The sequence below is a fragment of the Salmo trutta genome, chromosome 32 (assembly GCF_901001165.1).
Source record: "Salmo trutta chromosome 32, fSalTru1.1, whole genome shotgun sequence".
NCBI lineage: Eukaryota > Metazoa > Chordata > Actinopteri > Salmoniformes > Salmonidae > Salmo > Salmo trutta.
This window is the reverse complement of record NC_042988.1, coordinates 12,824,053-12,842,641: the sequence shown is the minus strand read 5'-3', so window position 1 is coordinate 12,842,641 and position 18,589 is coordinate 12,824,053. Positions and strand designations below refer to the sequence as shown.

Here is an 18,589-nt window from a genome sequence, read left to right as displayed (position 1 = left end):
AGGAGTTAACCGAACGGAAGCATGCTAACACCTGAGTTGATCAGAAAACACTTGTATGAGTGATAGTCTGTTGGACCAATAGGCAATTAATCAGGGATGTCTGCCGCTCTGCCTTTGCTTAACACTGCCTTTACCCTGGGCTGTCATCTATAGCTGTAAGACTAGCAAAGTCTCAGACAAAAACAAACCACCAAAATGACTGACTTTTTATGTGGGATAGCGATTCTGCATAAAATGTAAATCCTTTGGAATGTTATTTGTCAATTCCTCTGAGTTTTGACTCAATCTTTCAAAACGATACTGAGTGGTTTTCCCTTGCATTTCTGTACGTGGTGAAACTGGAAATCCCATAATATGACAGCACGTTGAACATGTGCGTGCTGCTTCACTACCCTGAGGAAACCCATCTGCTACGGTGTCTCACATTCACTGCATAGTAGCATACTGTATGCACACAGGTCTGGTCTGGGGCTTCCACCGTGGTTTCACTTATTTACATTGTCTATAGTTGTCCCGTTGAGTCACTCCTTGGTGTAAACTGGTCTGAAATGGCAGATGTGAAATATTGTATTTTTCGTATCATTCTAGTCTTCTCACATTCTTAATGTATGTCTGTCAATGTCTCTCTCTTCCTCTCTCTCTCTATTTCTTCTCTCTTTTATCTCTGATAGGAACTAGCCTTCCCCCTGTCCTGCTTGGCATGAGGAGCTGAGTTAAGGTGAATGGTGAAATGAAGGGGCGTGAAGAGGCAGAAGAAGACTGAGAGCCTTGCCTTTTATCAGCAGCTGCTGACTCAGTTTCTGAAAGCAAAATGTCACCCCTCCAGCCTGCTTTGCCAGCAGCTAATCCGTTTGGAGAATCGATTCCATTTTAACGGTGTGCTCTGGAGTGGCCTGATGTATGGCTGGAGTTGTGTGTGTGTGTGTGTGTGTGTGTGTGTGTGTGTGTGTGTGTGTGTGTGTGTGTGTGTGTGTGTGTGTGTGTGTGTGTGTGTGTGCGCACACACAGAGGGCCTAGTGGAGTGTGTGTGTTTTCTGTTGTTGCCTTAACAACGTTTTTTGTGTGTGAAACCGAAGTTAGAAATAATACAAATTTGTTCATAGTATTGCCATGCCTTATATGTTTTGAGAAATGTTGGCTTTCCGCAAAACACTTCCACTTCCAGCTGCTGCGTTTGGCCAAGAGACAGTCGTTAAGTCGGAAAACTCTCATATTTCAAATGCCTAGCAGCGTACCGAAGGACACTTACTTACAGAGGAGGAAAATGGACTGTGGACCAAATTCTGCTTCATAAATTAGTCATTAGTCACTGAATAGTTTATGTGTTTATGCAGTATCAATCACACAAGTTAACATGTAATTTACTGTTCAGTCTCTAGGGACCAACACTGCTGGGATTGGGTGCATGTAGGCCTTTCTATCTGTAATGGAGGTTATTCAATGAGATTCATATTTCCTGATAGTTTTTTTGTCTCCAGCCATATACTTAGCTATGTACAAACATACATGCACATAACTACCAAAACCTGCTTTTGTGTGTAAAGGTTACCAGGGCCTGATACTTACACGGATCTAAGATATGACACGCACACGTCTCTGTCTCTTCTACTCCCTGTCAGTCTTTCTATGCATCTCCCTCGGAGGGGACCATTCTGTGGTTGTTTTGTTCAGTCTGCTTGTATAAAGCTGGTAGACGGCTGCTGCTGGCCCTCTCCCAATTAACTCAGTTTAACCTTTTTCTCGCTCTCTCTATCTCTATTAGAAAAGCACATGTGCACGTGTGAGCTCACAAACATTGTTTTTTCTTTAAATCTGTTTTTTCCATCTTTAGTTGTTCTGCCAGATTATGTCACTGCCATCACTCATCGACTATTACCCTGTTATGGAAAATCTGGTATCCTAAATGAGATCCAAAACATATCCACTTTGTCTGTCCCTCTACCACAAGGTGTCACTGTACTCCTCCAGCTAGAGAATATGTCAATATTACAATGCACAACATTTTAAAGTTTGAGTATCCATGATGATCATATCCATACATGATCACTTTGAGGACTAATAACAACGGGAAGTTTTACAGTCAATCGAGAGGTTTTTGTAATCTACCATGCAGCGTTTTTTTGCAGTTGGTGTGTGTAGATCTGTGTAAATCTGTGTGAATCACGTGCAGCACAGATTTGACCATTTAACTTATTTACAGTTGGAAAGGGCCTAGAAGAATAGTCCCTCTGGGAAGTGACACACACACACACACACACCCTCTCTCTGCTAACACCTATCAGGCTCTGGTGCTGTCTGCAGCTAAAACATTATATTCATGTGCAGTGAGAAGGATGCTGTGCTTAAATCTACTGCCTGCAAGGACCTAGCAAAAGATGAATCACTTTCATTTTGTCTTTCACTCCACCATGCATTTTACTATAAAGCGCTTTGCTTTTAGTCAAATGAGACAAAAGCCACTGTCTATTTTGTTCACAAACACAGTACTTATAAAATAGATTCTATTTTCCATCTGACCGAACAGAACCTTAGCTGTGTGTTGAAGGTCTGTCTGTCAGTGGCTATATGAGTGCATAGCAGAACATAGAGGGTACAAAGACCTACAAATCTGAGAATAGTTTCTCACTCTTGGCCTTGCTGCTTCCTAGAGCTGGGCGTCTCCATCTCTTCAACTTCCCATTGGTTTTCACCACTTTCTTCCCATTGAGACACATTGAAGGCAACATGTGCACATGTTGGCCTATTCTTGTGAACACCTGTTATGTGGTTCAATGTTGTTCATCAATAGGCTATGTACAGACTACACATATGTACTGTAGTGCTATTTAGAAATAGATCACATTGCTCTTACAAAGGCTACTTCAGTTACTACAAGACTACTTCTAATGATGATTATAACAATAGCATATAACATGATACTATGTAGGAAAATAATAATAATAAACTTTCTCCTTCATCTATTTATTATTATTATTATTATCATCATCAATACAGAATTAGATAATTTTATCATTTAATTGCCTTACATTAATTAGGTTAGGCTATATTATACTGGTAAATTAACTTACTGAAGTAGGAACAATATATTGCACATGTTAATGTTTTCATCTGACAATATTCGCCTGTCAAACAGAAAACGCCGGAAGTGGGCGGTTAGAGAGAGGGAGAGAACATAGAGGGTTCCTGCTATCCGGGATCCTTGGGAAGCCCCTTACACCCCCCCATCGAAGTTGACATTTAAAATGGTTAAGGCAAGGGTTAGGTAAGGGTTATGGTTAATGTTAGGGTTTAGGAGATGGACGTCCCAAGGATCCTCTATTGCACTGACCGAGCCTTGAGGGGAGAGCAAGCGAAAGACACGAAAGAGAGAGATTGAAAAAAACTGCGTAGCGAACAGTTAGAAAGAGACGAGAGAGGTTCATTTTCTGGGTCGTACGTACGTTGCGGAGCTTTCCTTTACTTTTATGCAAAAAGACAACTCAATTGATCGTCCCGTCAAGGTAGGTTTGTTAACTATGTCAGCTTCGAGAAGGTTTTGGACAAGCATATTTCGTGTAGACGGTTCTATTGTGAAAGAATGTTCTGACAGCGCTTTGTAAACAAACTATGGTTAGAGTTGTGCGGCTCTGCTGTCTTTTAGGCTAGCCAAGCGTGGTTATGTCACCGACAATACCACATGTGAAGCTACAAATATATTTTTTTCCAGTTTACAATATTAGTTGAGTGTATTGTTAATATAATATTTACTTTGTTATTGGTGTTTGTTAACCCTTTCTCCTATATAAATATATATTGAATCAACAGGCTGAGTCCAACCCCCTCCTGGGAGTCAAGCGAGAACTCGAATACGCTAGATCATTTATTTTCTTCAACATTGCACAATGTTTTTTAACATAATATCATAAAGACTATATTATTAACATAATTTGTATGTAGGCTATAACACATGTTATACGGATCATTGAAATAGCGTGTAGCCTAGGTCAAACGCAAATTGGAAGGGGAGTTGATTCTGTCAAACCGTTAGCCAGCGCGAGGCGCATATCATTGTATAATGAATGTGCGTGTGGAACTCCTCTCAAGAAGTTGTGTTGTAGCCTAACAGGTGAAAGTTCAACTTGTATTGCACATCTATTTTAGTTAGGTAACTTTCGAATTTAGATAAGAACTAGATAAATAAATGATCAATGCCGATGTAAAAAAAAATATGGTGTCTGCCTGTCAATGTAAAAAATAAGCAGTTGTATTATTATTTATCTTAGACGAGCAGTTATATTTTTTAAATATATGTTGAATTTAGACAAATACGCTATATATTATTGGAATGACTTTCAGTGCAACAAAGAAACTATGAGTAATAATCCACTCTAAAGTGTTTGTGGAGATGGCACAAACACTTGTGAGTGGATTGGGCAGAATATTTTTCTGAGATGTTTTTTATTTTGTCCAAGTTCGCTGGTGAAAATGGGCGCCTATCGTTTTTAAATTAACGGAATAATTTGACAAAATGTTAACAACCATGTGATAATACACAACTGTGCACAATTGCTACTGTAGGCTATATTGGCTGCAGACTTGGTGTTGATATGCTGGTAAAGTAGTCCAATGTTTATTTTATTGCACCTGGAGAGCAAGGCAGCCTGGCTATTGGCCAGGTGATGCAGTCAAGGTGTGACATTCTCTCCTCCTGTTTATTTGAGAGCTTTATGCCAGTTGTTCTCCAAGCCTCCTTACCACAACTGAGTAAACATGGGTGTTTGGAACACAAACAATGGATTTAATTTAAGAGGCTTTATGTCAATGATTCATAATTAAATCTGGAATAAAACAAGCCACTTAATCTAGTTGTCCTAATAGTCTCCCAATCCCTCATTGATATGTGTCAGTTAGTGTTTTACTTGTTTTATAACAAAATGGCCACACAGGATGCTGTGTAAAATGTGGTCAGTCGTCATAACACTGAAAACAGACATGAAAACAAATAACAAAACAGGTGCTGTATGAGTAATCCCTTTAGTACCAAAACTGTCATTCTGTTTGCTTTCTTATTCCTCTCTTGTGAGAAATGAGCTCAACATATTTTGTACACAATGGGCTTCAACTAACCTGAGATGAATGGATTCACACTGTGTTATAAAGGGAGCTCATTCACTTGTTTTCCATCACATTTGTTGCTATTTGGGGTTAGAAGAAGCTCCATCACAGTATCGATGACGTGGACATCGGTTAAATGCGGAAGGCACATTTCGGTGGAATACATTCAGTTGTGCAACTGACTAGTTAGGGAAAGGTAAAAGGGATACCTAATGTCACAGAAGCCACTGATGTGTTTGCATTAAAATGCCACTGAAAGCAGTGCTGTGTGGTTGTGGTTGTTGTCACTGAAGACATGGACATGTCCCGTAATAGTACAATGTGTGACTCACATGTAAAGGTATGCAATTGGAAACATAGTTGTTGGTGTTTAGCTGAAATGTCACCACATGCATTGATGTTATAGTGTATGACTAGACTGTCATATGGCTCAACCTCACAAGCACAGACAGGTCTCTGTATAAAGGAAATACCCCTAAATTGTTGATGTGTTGATGACTAAAACGTCAATGTCACTGCGAGCTTTGAGTGGTGATAAGATTTGTGTGTGTGTGTCCGCGTGTTTGCACGTTACAACCACATTGTGTATGGACAGTCATTACTTCCTGCGATGCAGTTTGATTGCACCCCACTTTGTCCCTGTGTATTCTACCTCTTTCATGTTATGATGACATTATACACACACCGACTGACAGCAGCACAGGTCAGGATGCTTTGATGAGTGTTTTGCTAACCATGGGTAAAAGTCAGGTGCACTACCAGACTTCCTTGACCCAACCCACCACCCCTTGAAAATTAATTGATTTGATAGATGTTTTCATTATTCTGACGTCCTGCAGTTATAGTTTTGCCTGACGACTCATTCTGAATTTAACTCTGCTGCTCTATCGATCGCTCCATACATTCATGGTGGAGAAGAAATGATACTGGGTGTGGTGTTTGGCCGAAGTGATGTGGATGGGTAGTCAGGCTAGTTATAATTGGAAGATGAAGTGTAAACTCTAACATAGCCTATTAGCTGGAAAGGTATCTCCAAACACATTTTTGCTAGTAGAAGCTGTTTAGCTGGTTAAACAAAGGTTAGCCATGTGTTGACAAAAACTAATGTCCAAGTCAAGAAAGCTTATACCAGCAGCCTTACTTGCTTTTTTCAGTCTGTCAGATACTCCAGTGAGTGTAATTAGCTCCAATTACTGTAATTTGCTCAATATTAGGAGTTCAGAAATCAAGTTGACATAAAAATGTGTTTATTCTGTTGTTGCTAGTGATATTCATTTTTAATATCCATTAAAAAAGGATCCCCAGTTGAATACCCCTGATCTAGCTGAATTCTCTGACCCCATATCTCCTCCACAGCATAATGTAGTTTCCCCTGATAATTCACTACCCACAACCACTCCTTATTCCTCCTCCACCACCCACAACCGCTCCTTATTCCTCCTCCACCACCCATAACCGCTCCTTATTCCTCCACCACCCATAACCGCTCCTTATTCCTCCACCACCCACAACCGCTCCTTATTCCTCCACCACCCACAACCGCTCCTTATTCCTCCACCACCCACAACCGCTCCTTATTCCTCCACCACCCACAACCGCTCCTTATTCCTCCACCACCCACAACCGCTCCTTATTCCTCCTCCACCACCCACAACCGCTCCTTATTCCTCCACCACCCACAACCGCTCCTTATTCTTCCACCACCCACAACCGCTCCTTATTCCTCCACCACCCACAACCGCTCCTTATTCCTCCACCACCACCCACAACCGCTCCTTATTCCTCCACCACCACCCACAACCGCTCCTTATTCCTCCACCACCACCCACAACCGCTCCTTATTCCTCCTCCACCACCCACAACCGCTCCTTATTCCTCCACCACCCACAACCGCTCCTTATTCCTTCACCACCCACAACCGCTCCTTATTCCTCCACCACCCACAACCGCTCCTTATTCCTCCACCACCACCCACAACCGCTCCTTATTCCTCCACCACCACCCACAACCGCTCCTTATTCCTCCTCCACCACCCACAACCGCTCCTTATTCCTCCACCACCCACAACCGCTCCTTATTCCTCCACCACCCACAACCGCTCCTTATTCCTCCACCACCACCCACAACCGCTCCTTATTCCTCCTCCACCACCCACAACCGCTCCTTATTCCTCCACCACCCACAACCGCTCCTTATTCCTCCACCACCCACAACCGCTCCTTATTCCTCCACCACCCACAACCACTCCTTATTCCTCCACCACCCACAACCGCTCCTTATTCCTCCACCACCCACAACCGCTCCTTATTCCTCCACCACCCACAACCGCTCCTTATTCCTCCTCCACCACCCACAACCGCTCCTTATTCCTCCACCACCCACAACCGCTCCTTATTCCTCCACCACCCACAACCGCTCCTTATTCCTCCACCACCACCCACAACCGCTCCTTATTCCTCCTCCACCACCCACAACCGCTCCTTATTCCTCCACCACCCACAACCGCTCCTTATTCCTCCACCACCCACAACCGCTCCTTATTCCTCCACCACCCACAACCACTCCTTATTCCTCCACCACCCACAACCGCTCCTTATTCCTCCACCACCCACAACCGCTCCTTATTCCTCCACCACCCACAACCGCTCCTTATTCCTCCACCACCACCCACAACCTCTCCTTATTCCTCCACCACCCACAACCGCTCCTTATTCCTCCACCACCCACAACCGCTCCTTATTCCTCCACCACCCACAACCACTCCTTATTCCTCCACCACCCTTTCACCATCCAGGGCTCTCTGACTAGTTGGGTACTCAACATCAGGTCATCTTGCCTGTTTGGTTTGAAGTAGAGATTGAAAGAAGGATGCTTGCAGTATTGATGTTCCTGAACTGAGTGCTCCTGTCTTACCATGTTCACTGCTATCTACTACTTCTCTCTGGGGCTGCATACCTTTTAGCAGATGAGGACTTTTGACAAAATACTGTCGACTTTGGCTCTATATATGTTTTATTACTTAGATTGGATTTTTGAAAGGTTTCTGTGCCACGCTGGTATGAATGATTCGGGAGACAGGCGCAGGAATGCGTAATAGGGGTTTTATTTCCACCCAAATTACGGCGTGCCGTGTAAAGGCATGGGGATGAAGACCAAACAAACACTATACAAAACACAGGTTTGAAACCCAAACAAAAGAGCGAGGAGTACCTCGAATAAATAACACACGTGCACAATGATTAACACACGGGACAAGACCCGTAATCATCTGCGCAATCCACAAGAGCACGAAAGCCAAAACACACAGCACAGGAACTCATACGAACCAACGGACATTGTAACAATAAATCGACAGGACAATGGTAAACCAAGGACACACTTATACAATTACTAATCACTGGGAATAGGGGCCAGGTGTGCGTAATGAAAATTCCAGAGGAATCCATGACATTCTGGCTCTGTTCCATTTGCTCTTTGGCTGCTTATAAGTTCTGCTGTATTGGGCTTTCTGTCCTGATGCCTGCAAAGTATGTGGTACTAGGTCCGGTAGATTTTCCTTAATGGATTGTCTGCCCAGCTTCATCTGCACAATTTGGGATGTGTTTTCCCTCTCTAAAATAAATAAGCACTTGGTCAGACATCAATGGAAACCGTTATGGTTAACCATCAAGGATTGTTTGCACCATTTAACCCTGACCCACTTGACATTATGTGAAGCACTGCCTGGGGAGCCCACACGGTTAATTCAACTGGACTATGTAACTGTCCGTTTCCACTGCCAAGACAAAGTTTCAGAGGTCGTTTTGGGTCTGGCTGGCACGGACATTTGGCATGCTGGGCACACATGAGTTGGACAGCACAACCTGTCCCAGGCAGGGAGCGAGCAGAAATAGACACAGAGAGACAACCCCAGAAACAGCAGGGGAACAGGGGAAACCCTATGCTTAAGGATCCCGTCTCTCAACAGGCAGGGCAGGCCATGTGGTCACAGCATGCCCGTGTGCTTAGCTAGAGTTCCCCCACTATCTCCTTCCCTGCTACCAGGTAAGCCATGCCAGGGATACTGACCTGATGGGTCTTTACTGGAAGGGGTGGAGGAAAGAGGAAGATGAGAGGTTTTGGTGCATGGGTGGGTTGTTCTGATGCTGGTGAAGAGGGATGGTTAGTTGAAGTATTCCATGCATGCCTGTGATGAATTCATGGATGTAACACATTTTAATTCTGTGGTTTCCATGGCGCTGTGAGGTCCCCTAGGCAGAGAGCTCTGTAAATATTTTAGGGCTGACCCCATTTAGTCGTCTGGTCAATTGTTTGGTCAATAGGCTGTTGGTTGGCTGAGATTTCTTTAGTCGAGCAGTCACAATTTTTTTTTTCATGGTGCACAAGAGACCTGTCTGATTCGCACCTGTCTCAGTGGACTAATCCAATGCGGAGGCCACAGGGATGCCATAGTCCATCACTCTAAGACATGTGATACTGATATTGTATATGCTTATATTATGAAAAATAATGGTGCAACACTAATATATCTAATATTATTTTATAACAAATGTGCTTTCTCCCGCGTTGGGTACGGTCGCTGTCCACAATTCTGAATAATAATCTTCAGTGTGCCTTTCCCTATGTTGCCATGTGCATAATAGCAAAGTTAACAGCATATTAGAATTGAGAACAATGTGGCTGAGGCAGCCGCAGCAGAGGCAAGGAAACAGCCCTTGCCTTAGCCTAATTGTCAAAGAAAATTGAGTAGCGAGGAAATCCCAACTTCATTTGGTCTATAATCAATAGCCTAACTTAAATGTGCCTGGCTTTATGAATGATCCATATACAGTGCATTCGGAATGTATTCAGACCCCTTGACTTTTTCCACCTTTTGTTACGTTTACAGCCTTATTCTAAAATGGATTAAATATTTTTTCCCCTAAGCAATCTACACACAATATCTGTCACGTCCTGACCAGTAAAAGGAGTCATTTGTCATTGTAGTATGGTCAGGGCATGGCAGGGGGTGTTGTTTTTGTGTGTTTTGGGGTTGGTTTGTTTCATGGGGATTTGTTCTAGTTTTTATTTTCTATGTTCATTTTCTATGTGTGGCCGAGTATGGTTTCCAATCAGAGGCAGGTGTCTTTCGTTGTCTTTGATTGGAAGCCATACTTAGGCAGCCTGTTTTTTCCTTTGGGTTTGTGGGTGGTTGTTTTTCATATAGTCAATGTTACCTTACGGAACTGTCGTGTGTCATTTTGTTAATTTTTGTTTAAGTGTTCACTTTACTTTAATAAAAGGAAGATGAGCACTCAACACGCTGCGCTTTGGTCCAATCCTTCAAACAGTTGTGACAGAACCACCCACTGACGAAGGACCAAGCAGCGTGGAAGGGAGCAACTGGAGAGGTATCTGGAGTCCTGGACCTGGGAGGAAATCCTGGATGGGAAAGGACCCTGGAGTCAACCTGGAGAGTATCGCCGCCCGCCGGAGGAGATAGAGGCAGCGAAGGTGGAACGGCGTTACTGGGAGGAACGGCTGGAACGTCAGGAGGAGGCTGAGAGGAAGCCCCCCCCAAAAAATTGGGAGGGGCATACGGGTAGTTTGGCTCGGTCAGGGGGGAGCCCTGACCTAACTTCCCGGGCGTACAGGAGAGAGCTGTGGAGCAAACCAGTGCCAGTCATGGAGTCAAGCACGGAGCTTGACGCGAGATTCCGGAAGGAGGTACTGGCGGAGAGGGCACGACTGAGCAGGCGTGCAGAGGGGCGAGCGATGCATTACGGGGTGATGCGCACTCTCTCGCCCATCCGCACGCACAGTTCGGTGCGGTCGATACGGGCTCCGCAGCGTTGCCGTGCTAGAGTTGGCACTCAGCCAGGAAGGAGTGTGCCTGCTCAGCGCATCTGGCCGCCAGTGCGTCTCCTCGGCCCAGTTCATCCTGTGCCTACTCTACGCACGGCAGCCCTCATTCCCCAGCACAGCCCAGTTCGCCCTGTGCCAGCGCTCCGCCCGTGTCGGGCTACAGTGACCATCGGTGGTCTGCAGCCAAGAGCCTTCAGCGGTGGTCTGCAGCCCAGAGTCTTCAGCAACGGTCTGCAGCCCAGAGCCTCCAGCGGGGATCGGCAGCGCAGAACGGGAGCTACGCCCGGAGCCAGAGCCACCTCCGTAGTGGGAGGATTGGCGAAGGGGGGGTGTAGCACAGGAACCGTCGTTGACGGTGGCCACCCTCCCTTCCCTTCCTTTATGTTTTGGGTTGTTTTTGTGGGTTTTTTTGTTTTGAGGTGCAGTCGGGGTCTGCACTTTCGGGGGGGGGGGGGGGGGGGGGGGGGGTACTGTCACGTCCTGACCAGTAAAAGGGGTCATTTGTCATTGTAGTATGGTCAGGGCGTGGCAGGGGGTGTTGTTTTTGTGTGTTTTGGGGTTGGTTTGTTTCATGGGGATTTGTTCTAGTTTTCATTTTCTATGTTCATTTTCTATGTGTGGCCGAGTATGGTTTCCAATCAGAGGCAGGTGTCGTTCGTTGTCTCTGATTGGAAGCCATACTTAGGCAGCCTGTTTTTTCCTGTGGGTTGTGGGGGGTTGTTTTTCGTATAGTCAATGTTACCTTACGGAACTGTCGTGTGTCATTTTGTTAATTTTTGTTTAAGTGCTCACTTTAATAAAAGGAAGATGAGCACTCAACACGCTGCGCTTTGGTCCAATCCTTCAAACAGATGTGACAATATCGCATAATGACAAAGCGAAAACAGGTTTTTAGGAATTTTTGCTAATTTCTTAAAAATTCTAAACAGAAATACCTTATTTACCTAAGTATTCAGACTCTGCTATGAGACTCGAAATTGAGCTCTGGTGCATCCTGTTTCCATCGATCATCCTTGAGATGCTTCTACAACTTGATTTGAGTCCACCTGTGGTAAATGCAATTCATTGGACATGATTTGGAAAAGCACACACCTGTCTATATAAGGTCCTAGAGTTGATCGTACATGTCAGAGCAAAAACCAAGCCATGAGGTCGAAGGAATTGTCCGTAGAGCTCCGAGACAGGATTGTGTCGAGACACAGATCTGGGGAAGGGTACTAAAAAAATCTGCAGCATTGATGGTCCCCAAGAACACAATGGCCTCCATCATTCTTAAATGGAAGAAGTTTGGAACCGCCAAGACTTCCTAGAGCTGGCCGCCCTGCCAAACTGAGAAATCGGGGGAGAAGGGCCTTGGTCAGGGAGGTGACCAAGAACCCAATGGTCACTCTGACATAGCTCTAGAGTTCCCCTGTGGAGATGGGAGAACCTTCCAGAAGGACAACCATCTCTGCAGAACTCCACCAATCAGGCCTTTATGGTAGAGTGGCCAGACGGAAGCTACCCCTCAGTAAAAGGCACATGACAGCCTGCTTTGAGTTTGCCAAAAGGCACCTAAAGGACTATCAGACCATGAGAAAGAAGATTCTCTGGTCTGATGAAACCAAGATTGAACTCTTTGGCCTGAATGCCAAGCATCACGTCTAAAGGAAACCTGGCACCATTTTCAGGGGCAGGGACTGGGAGACTAGTCAGGATCGAGGCAAAGATGAAAGGAGCAAAGTACAGAGACATCCTTGATCAAAACCTGCTCCAGAGCCCTCAGGACCTCAGACTGGGGCAAAGGTTCACCTTCCAACAGGACAACGACCCTAAGCACACAGCCAAGACAACGCAGGAGTGGCTTCAGGACAAGTCTCTGAATGTCCTTGAGTGGCCCAGCCAGAGCCCAGACTTGAACCCGATCGAAATCTCTGGAGAGACCTGAAAATAGCTGTGCAGCAATGCTCCCCATCCAACCTGACAGAGCTTGAGAGGTCGGCAGGGAAGAATGGGAGAAACTCCCCAAATACAGGGGTGCCAATAAATTAGCAAACATTTTAAAAAAAAGAAACGTTTTTTGTGTTTTACTATGGGGTATTGTATATAGATTTTTCAGAAAAAAAATCTATTTAAAACATTTTTGGATAAGGCTGTAACGTAACAAAATGTGTAAAAAGTCAAGGGGTTTGAATACTTTCTGAAGGCACTGTATATCTACAGAAATAAGACAGATTTCGCTTCGGTTAGCCTGTTTGAGTGTTTGTTTAATAGCCAACTTATTCCGTGAGCACCAAGCCTCATGCAACGGCAAAATGTCAGATGAAGCAATTTCACAGATTCTGCTTTTTGATCTTTGCTATGCTGTAATAAAGGCTTTACATTTTCTTTTTGTTAGAACAGACTGGTTGTAACGGCTCTCGTCGGAATGAGTGGACCAAAGTGCAGCGTGGTAAGGGGTCATGATATTTATTGATAAAAAAAACACTCAAACAAAGTAACAAAACGAAAAGCCAGCAGTTCTGTCAGGTAACAGAATTCTAAACAGAAAATAACCTCCCACAAAACTGCCTAAGTATGATTCCCAATCAGAGACAACGATAGACAGCTGCCTCTGATTGGGAACCACACTCGACTCAAAAAACAAAGAAATAGAAAACATAGATATTCCCACCCGAGTCACACCCTGACCTAACCAAACATAGAGAGTAAATAATAACTTTAAGGTCAGGGCGTGACAGTACCCCCCCAAAAGGTGTGGACTTCGGCCACAAACCTGAACCTATAGGGGATGGTCCGGGTGGGCATCTCCACTTGGTGGAGGCTCTGGTGCGGGACGCCGATCCCCCTCTGCTTGGGGCTTCCCCCACTTTCATGGAACCGGACTGTGGATCGTCGCCGGAGGCTCCAGACCCTGGATCGTCACCGGAGGAACCTGACATTAGATCGTTGCCGGAGGCTCTGGACTGGCAACCCCCACTGGAGGCTCCGGGCAGGGAACCGTCGCCGGAGGCTCCGGGCCGGGAACCGTCGCAGGAGGCTCCAGACCCTGGATCCGTCGCCGGAGGAACCTGACAGTAGATCGTTGCCGGAGGCTCCGGACTGGCAACCCCCGCTGGAGGCTCCGGACCGCGGACCGTCGCCGGAAGCTCTGGACTGGGAAGGCGCACTGGAGGCCTGATGCGTGGAGCTGGAACAGGTATCGCCAGACTGGTGACACGCACTTCAGGGCAAGTGCGAGGAGCAGGCACAGGATGTACCTGACTGAGGACACGCACTTCAGGGAGAGTGCGAGGAGGAGGCACAGGACGTACTGGACTGTGGAGGCGCACTGGAGACCTGGTGCGTAGAACCGGTGCAGGATATACTGGACTGTGGAGGCGCACTGGGGGTCTGGAGCATAGAGCTGGCACAACCCGTCCTGGCTGAACGCTCACTTGAGCCCGGCAAGTGCGGGGCGCTGGCACAGGACGAACTGGGCTGTGAATGCGCACTGGCGACAAGGTGCGTAGAGCTGGCGCAGGATATCCTGGACTGAGGAGGCGTACTGGAGACCAGGAGCGCTGAGCCGGCACAACCCTTCCTGGCTGAATGCCCACTCTAGCACGGCAAATGCGGGGCGCAGGCACAGAGCGCACCGGGCTATGAATGCGCACTGGAGATATAGTGCGCATCACAGCATAACACGGTGCCTGACTGTTCACCTGATCCCCACGGTAAGCACGGGGAGTTGGCTCAGGTCTCAACCCTGACTCCGCCAATCTCCCCGTGTGCCCCCCCCAACATTTTTTTTTTAAGCTGCCTCTCGGGCTTCCGTTGTTGCCATGCTAGTTCCTCGTAGCGTCGCCGTTCTGCTCTCGCTGCCTCCATCTCCTCCTTCGGACGGCGATATTCCCCGTCCTGCCTCCAGGGTCCTTTCCCGTCTAGGATCTCCTCCCATGTTTAACTCTCCTGGCCACGCTGCTTGGTCCATCTTTGGTGGGAGGTTCTGTAACGGCTGTCGTCGGAATGAGTGGACCAAAGCGCAGCGTGGTAAGTGTTCATGATATTTATTGATAAAAAAAACACTTGAACAAAGTAACAAAACGAAAAGCCAACAGTTCTGTCAGGTAACAGAATTCTAAACAGAAAATAACCCCCCACAAAGCTCAGTTGGAAAACAGGCTGCCTAAGTATGATTCCCAATCAGAGACAACGATAGACAGCTGCCTCTGATTGGGAACCACACTCGGCTCAAAAAAACAAATAAATAGAAAACATAGATATTCCCACCCGAGTCACACCCTGACCTAACCAAACATAGAGAATAAATAAGAACTCTAAGGTCAGGGCGTGACACTGGTATTACTTAGAATTTATTTAGTGTTGTTTACACCTCCAAACAGTCAGAAAAATAATATTGTAGTCTAACAGCATCTGTCGTTTTTTTTTTACCTTTTATTTAACTAGGCAAGTCAGTTAAGAACAATGATGGCCTAGGAACAGAGGGTTAACTGCCTTGTTCAGGGGCAGAACGACAGATTTTTACCTTGTCAGTTCGGGGATTCAATCTTGCCACCTTTCAGTTACGAGTCCAACGCTCTAACCACTAGGCTACCTGCCATTGCTGTAATGAAAAGCACTATACAAATACAATAATAATAATAATAATAATAATAATGGTGTATACTGTATATGGGAAAAGTTCCTGGCTTGGTTATCAGTCACTAGTCCCTTGTCCTCTCAGGATGCTGTGAGTCAGGAGTCACTTATGAAAGAGACCGATGATCTCATACAGTTGAGGAGAGCAGTAGCGGTGCGTTGTGGAAAATCACGAAGGAAGCCATGCAAGCCAGGTAAAAACGCCATTTTACAACCTGTGTTGTGATAATTGCATTGTTTGCTCTATAACCTGTTAGTTCATATGCCCTGACACCGTGATATAGGCCTAAGGTCGAGACAATAAGAAGACAGTGGCAGAATAAATTCAACCACACCTTTGTTTCATCACAAAACCGGAGAGCAACATCTGTCAGGTGAAGTCCACAAAGCATATTGCATGTAACAAACAGTTACATGACCTACAGCATGGTCAAGCAAGTTAATGTTTTTGACATTTTCGAACCACTAAACAACTATTGATTTAGAACCATGGAGAGTTAGGCTACCACAATTAAGTCGCAAAGAAATCAGGAGCTGCCTCCACTATTCCAGCACCATTTCAACTTCAACATTTCAACATCATCAAATCACCTCTGCTTAGTCTAATACGGTGACAACTAAAAGATACCAAAAATAATTTAGTCCAATCAATGAAAGCTAAATATGATGTGGCTGTCCATGGTTCTGATTACCATGTGTGTGTGTATGCGTGTGTATGAGTTTGTGTGTGCAAGTAGAAAAAAACATGTCGACTCACCCTACTTGTAGAGAAACAACCAATGCCATCCTCCTCTCTTTCACGAATCGATCATACAGTGCACGCTTTTAGTTTTTGTTGTCGTGGGCTACCTGGCTAAAATGCTAGCTTGCTAGCCTAACTTCCTTTCATGGCCAATGATGCACCAGGCCAGCTAGTTAACATTAGTGTTCTACATTTAGCTACATGTTGAACTTTCATCCTCTCAGTCCAAGGGCACAATGTATGAATGTATGGTTAGATCAGAATCGCGGTTATAATCATTGTCCAATACGGAGAATTAAGTCTAACCACAAGTCCAAATCCCTATCTCCATCCATGGCTAATTTAGGAAAGGGCCGATTTTAGCGAGCTAGCCACCGGAGGACAATGACAACAATATTTGTTTTACTGTAAATTACGTGTTGCTTCGGCTGTGATGTGATTGGTGTGAAGCTAAATCCAAACTGGCTTCCCTTGACACTTTTTTTTGGTGCACAGTTGAGCTCACTCAGTATCTCTCAACGTTGATTGGCTATTATTTTATTCTTTATCAAGGGAAGCCAAATGCTTGCTGGCTTCCCTTGCTTTCAAACCTACGGGCGGCACCAATGTCATACTCTTTTAAACCAGACAGCATCAGATAGATGGCCTACACATATTGAAGGAAAATGATGAAACACAGAGAGACCGAATATGGAGGGGGGGGGTCTGGCATCTCTTGGCGTCCATGAATACATGCCGCTGGAGGAGGGAGGGAAGGAGGAAGAAAAGGGGAGGAGGTGTTGTTAGCAGGTTGAAATTGTCCATGTTTGACCATTGAAAATCATAAAAGCTGTTATTGGGGTAGGATAATCAAATTTTAGATTAGGACTAAGAGGGGGTTCCAATTTGAGCATGAGGAAGTGTTGCCCAATCAGAGTACGGTGTCATGTAGGCTACAAGGAAGTGGGTGCATTCAACATTGCAGCCAACTTTAAAGGCGAGTCGAGACTGACTGATCTACAAATCACCTTGCATCTAAAAAAAACAACTCAATCTTATTTGTAGATCAGTCAGTCACGATTTACCCATGATACATCGCGGTGTTAATGATCTCAAACACAGCCAATGAGTACCTAAGTGTGTGTCGTGGCCTTTTTAATATGGCAATGGTGTTGATTGGTTTCTTTTTGCATTCTCTTCTCTCTCTCTGCCTTTAGCTGAGTAACAGTGTGTTGTCCAGTCCAAGCAGAGATTAAACCTCACTAGGGTGAGCGTGAAACGAGTTGAAAATGTTTTCAAGCAGAGAGAGGAGGAAGGGAGAAAGAGAGAATGACAGTTAAAGGGAAAGAGATCCTGTAGTAGGGGAGGAGTCCCTGGGTCTATGAGAAAGCATGTGGTGGTGAAAGCAAGGCGAACACTAACCCCTACCCCCACTAACCTCACCCCTTTCAGTTGGGCTCAAACTAATCCTATAGTCACATGACCTCCAGAGCGCTCAGCCTTGCCTACGCAACACTGATCGGTCTGTCAAATACATCATGTAGCCTGGGTCACGGTTGACAGCTACATTACTCTGAAGTTTGTATCTGGTAACACTAAATGGGCTATATTGTTAACAAGAGGTTTATCATCCAACTAAAATCCGTCCTTTTAAAATGGTTAAGATGGTCCAAATAGTCATCAATACCCATAGAGTTGATTCTCTCTCTCTCTCAAAATATATGTATTTGAAAGATTTCTCTTCCTCTGTGTTGCGCATCACGTTTTTCCTCAAATGTCACTTGTGGGTATTTTTGTTTTTGCTGGGATACTGAGTTAAGCTGACTGGGTTAAATGTAATATATATTTATTAAATGTGATGGTCTTTGGATGTACCTTACTTAACTTTTATTTCTGGTTAATTCCTTCTTAAATGTCCATTGGCATTGTTTTGTGGTTGGGGGTTGGGGGATAACTGGTGTTATCTATCCTTGTTGCAATATGCAAATTGTATTGAAATAGTTGGAAATCAGAATATCACCCTATTCTCAGTTATTTTCTGTAAAGTAAACACACATGAGCAAAATGCTGTTCTATGCTACAACCACTTCACCAGAGTTACATTCAATAGACTCTAACAGGAGCAGGCATTTTCACATTGATGAACCAACAGGGATGCTCATTTGCATTCTCATAACATTTAAAGTATATTCTTTATTTTTTGGGGTACTTTTTACCCCTTTTACGTGATATCCAATTGATAGTTACAGTCTTGTACCATCTCTGCAACTCCCGTACGGACTCGGAAGAGGCCAAGGTCGGGACCATGCG

The 18,589-nt window shown here is 45.0% G+C and overlaps 1 protein-coding gene across 3 annotated transcripts in view; it reads left to right on the top strand.

Moving 5' to 3' along the window:
* Positions 1 to 3,235: 3,235 nt before the first annotated feature.
* Positions 3,236 to 18,589, top strand: part of LOC115171115 (signal transducer and activator of transcription 5B) — a 101,731-nt gene continuing 86,377 nt past the window's right edge. For 2 of the 3 annotated variants that reach the window (XM_029727629.1, XM_029727632.1), the window contains exon 1: positions 3,236 to 3,500. The gene's annotated coding sequence lies outside the window, so the exon portion shown is untranslated. Of the gene's footprint in view, positions 3,501 to 8,526; positions 9,139 to 18,589 lie in introns of those variants that run through there. The other variant, XM_029727630.1, reaches the window with a different exon arrangement.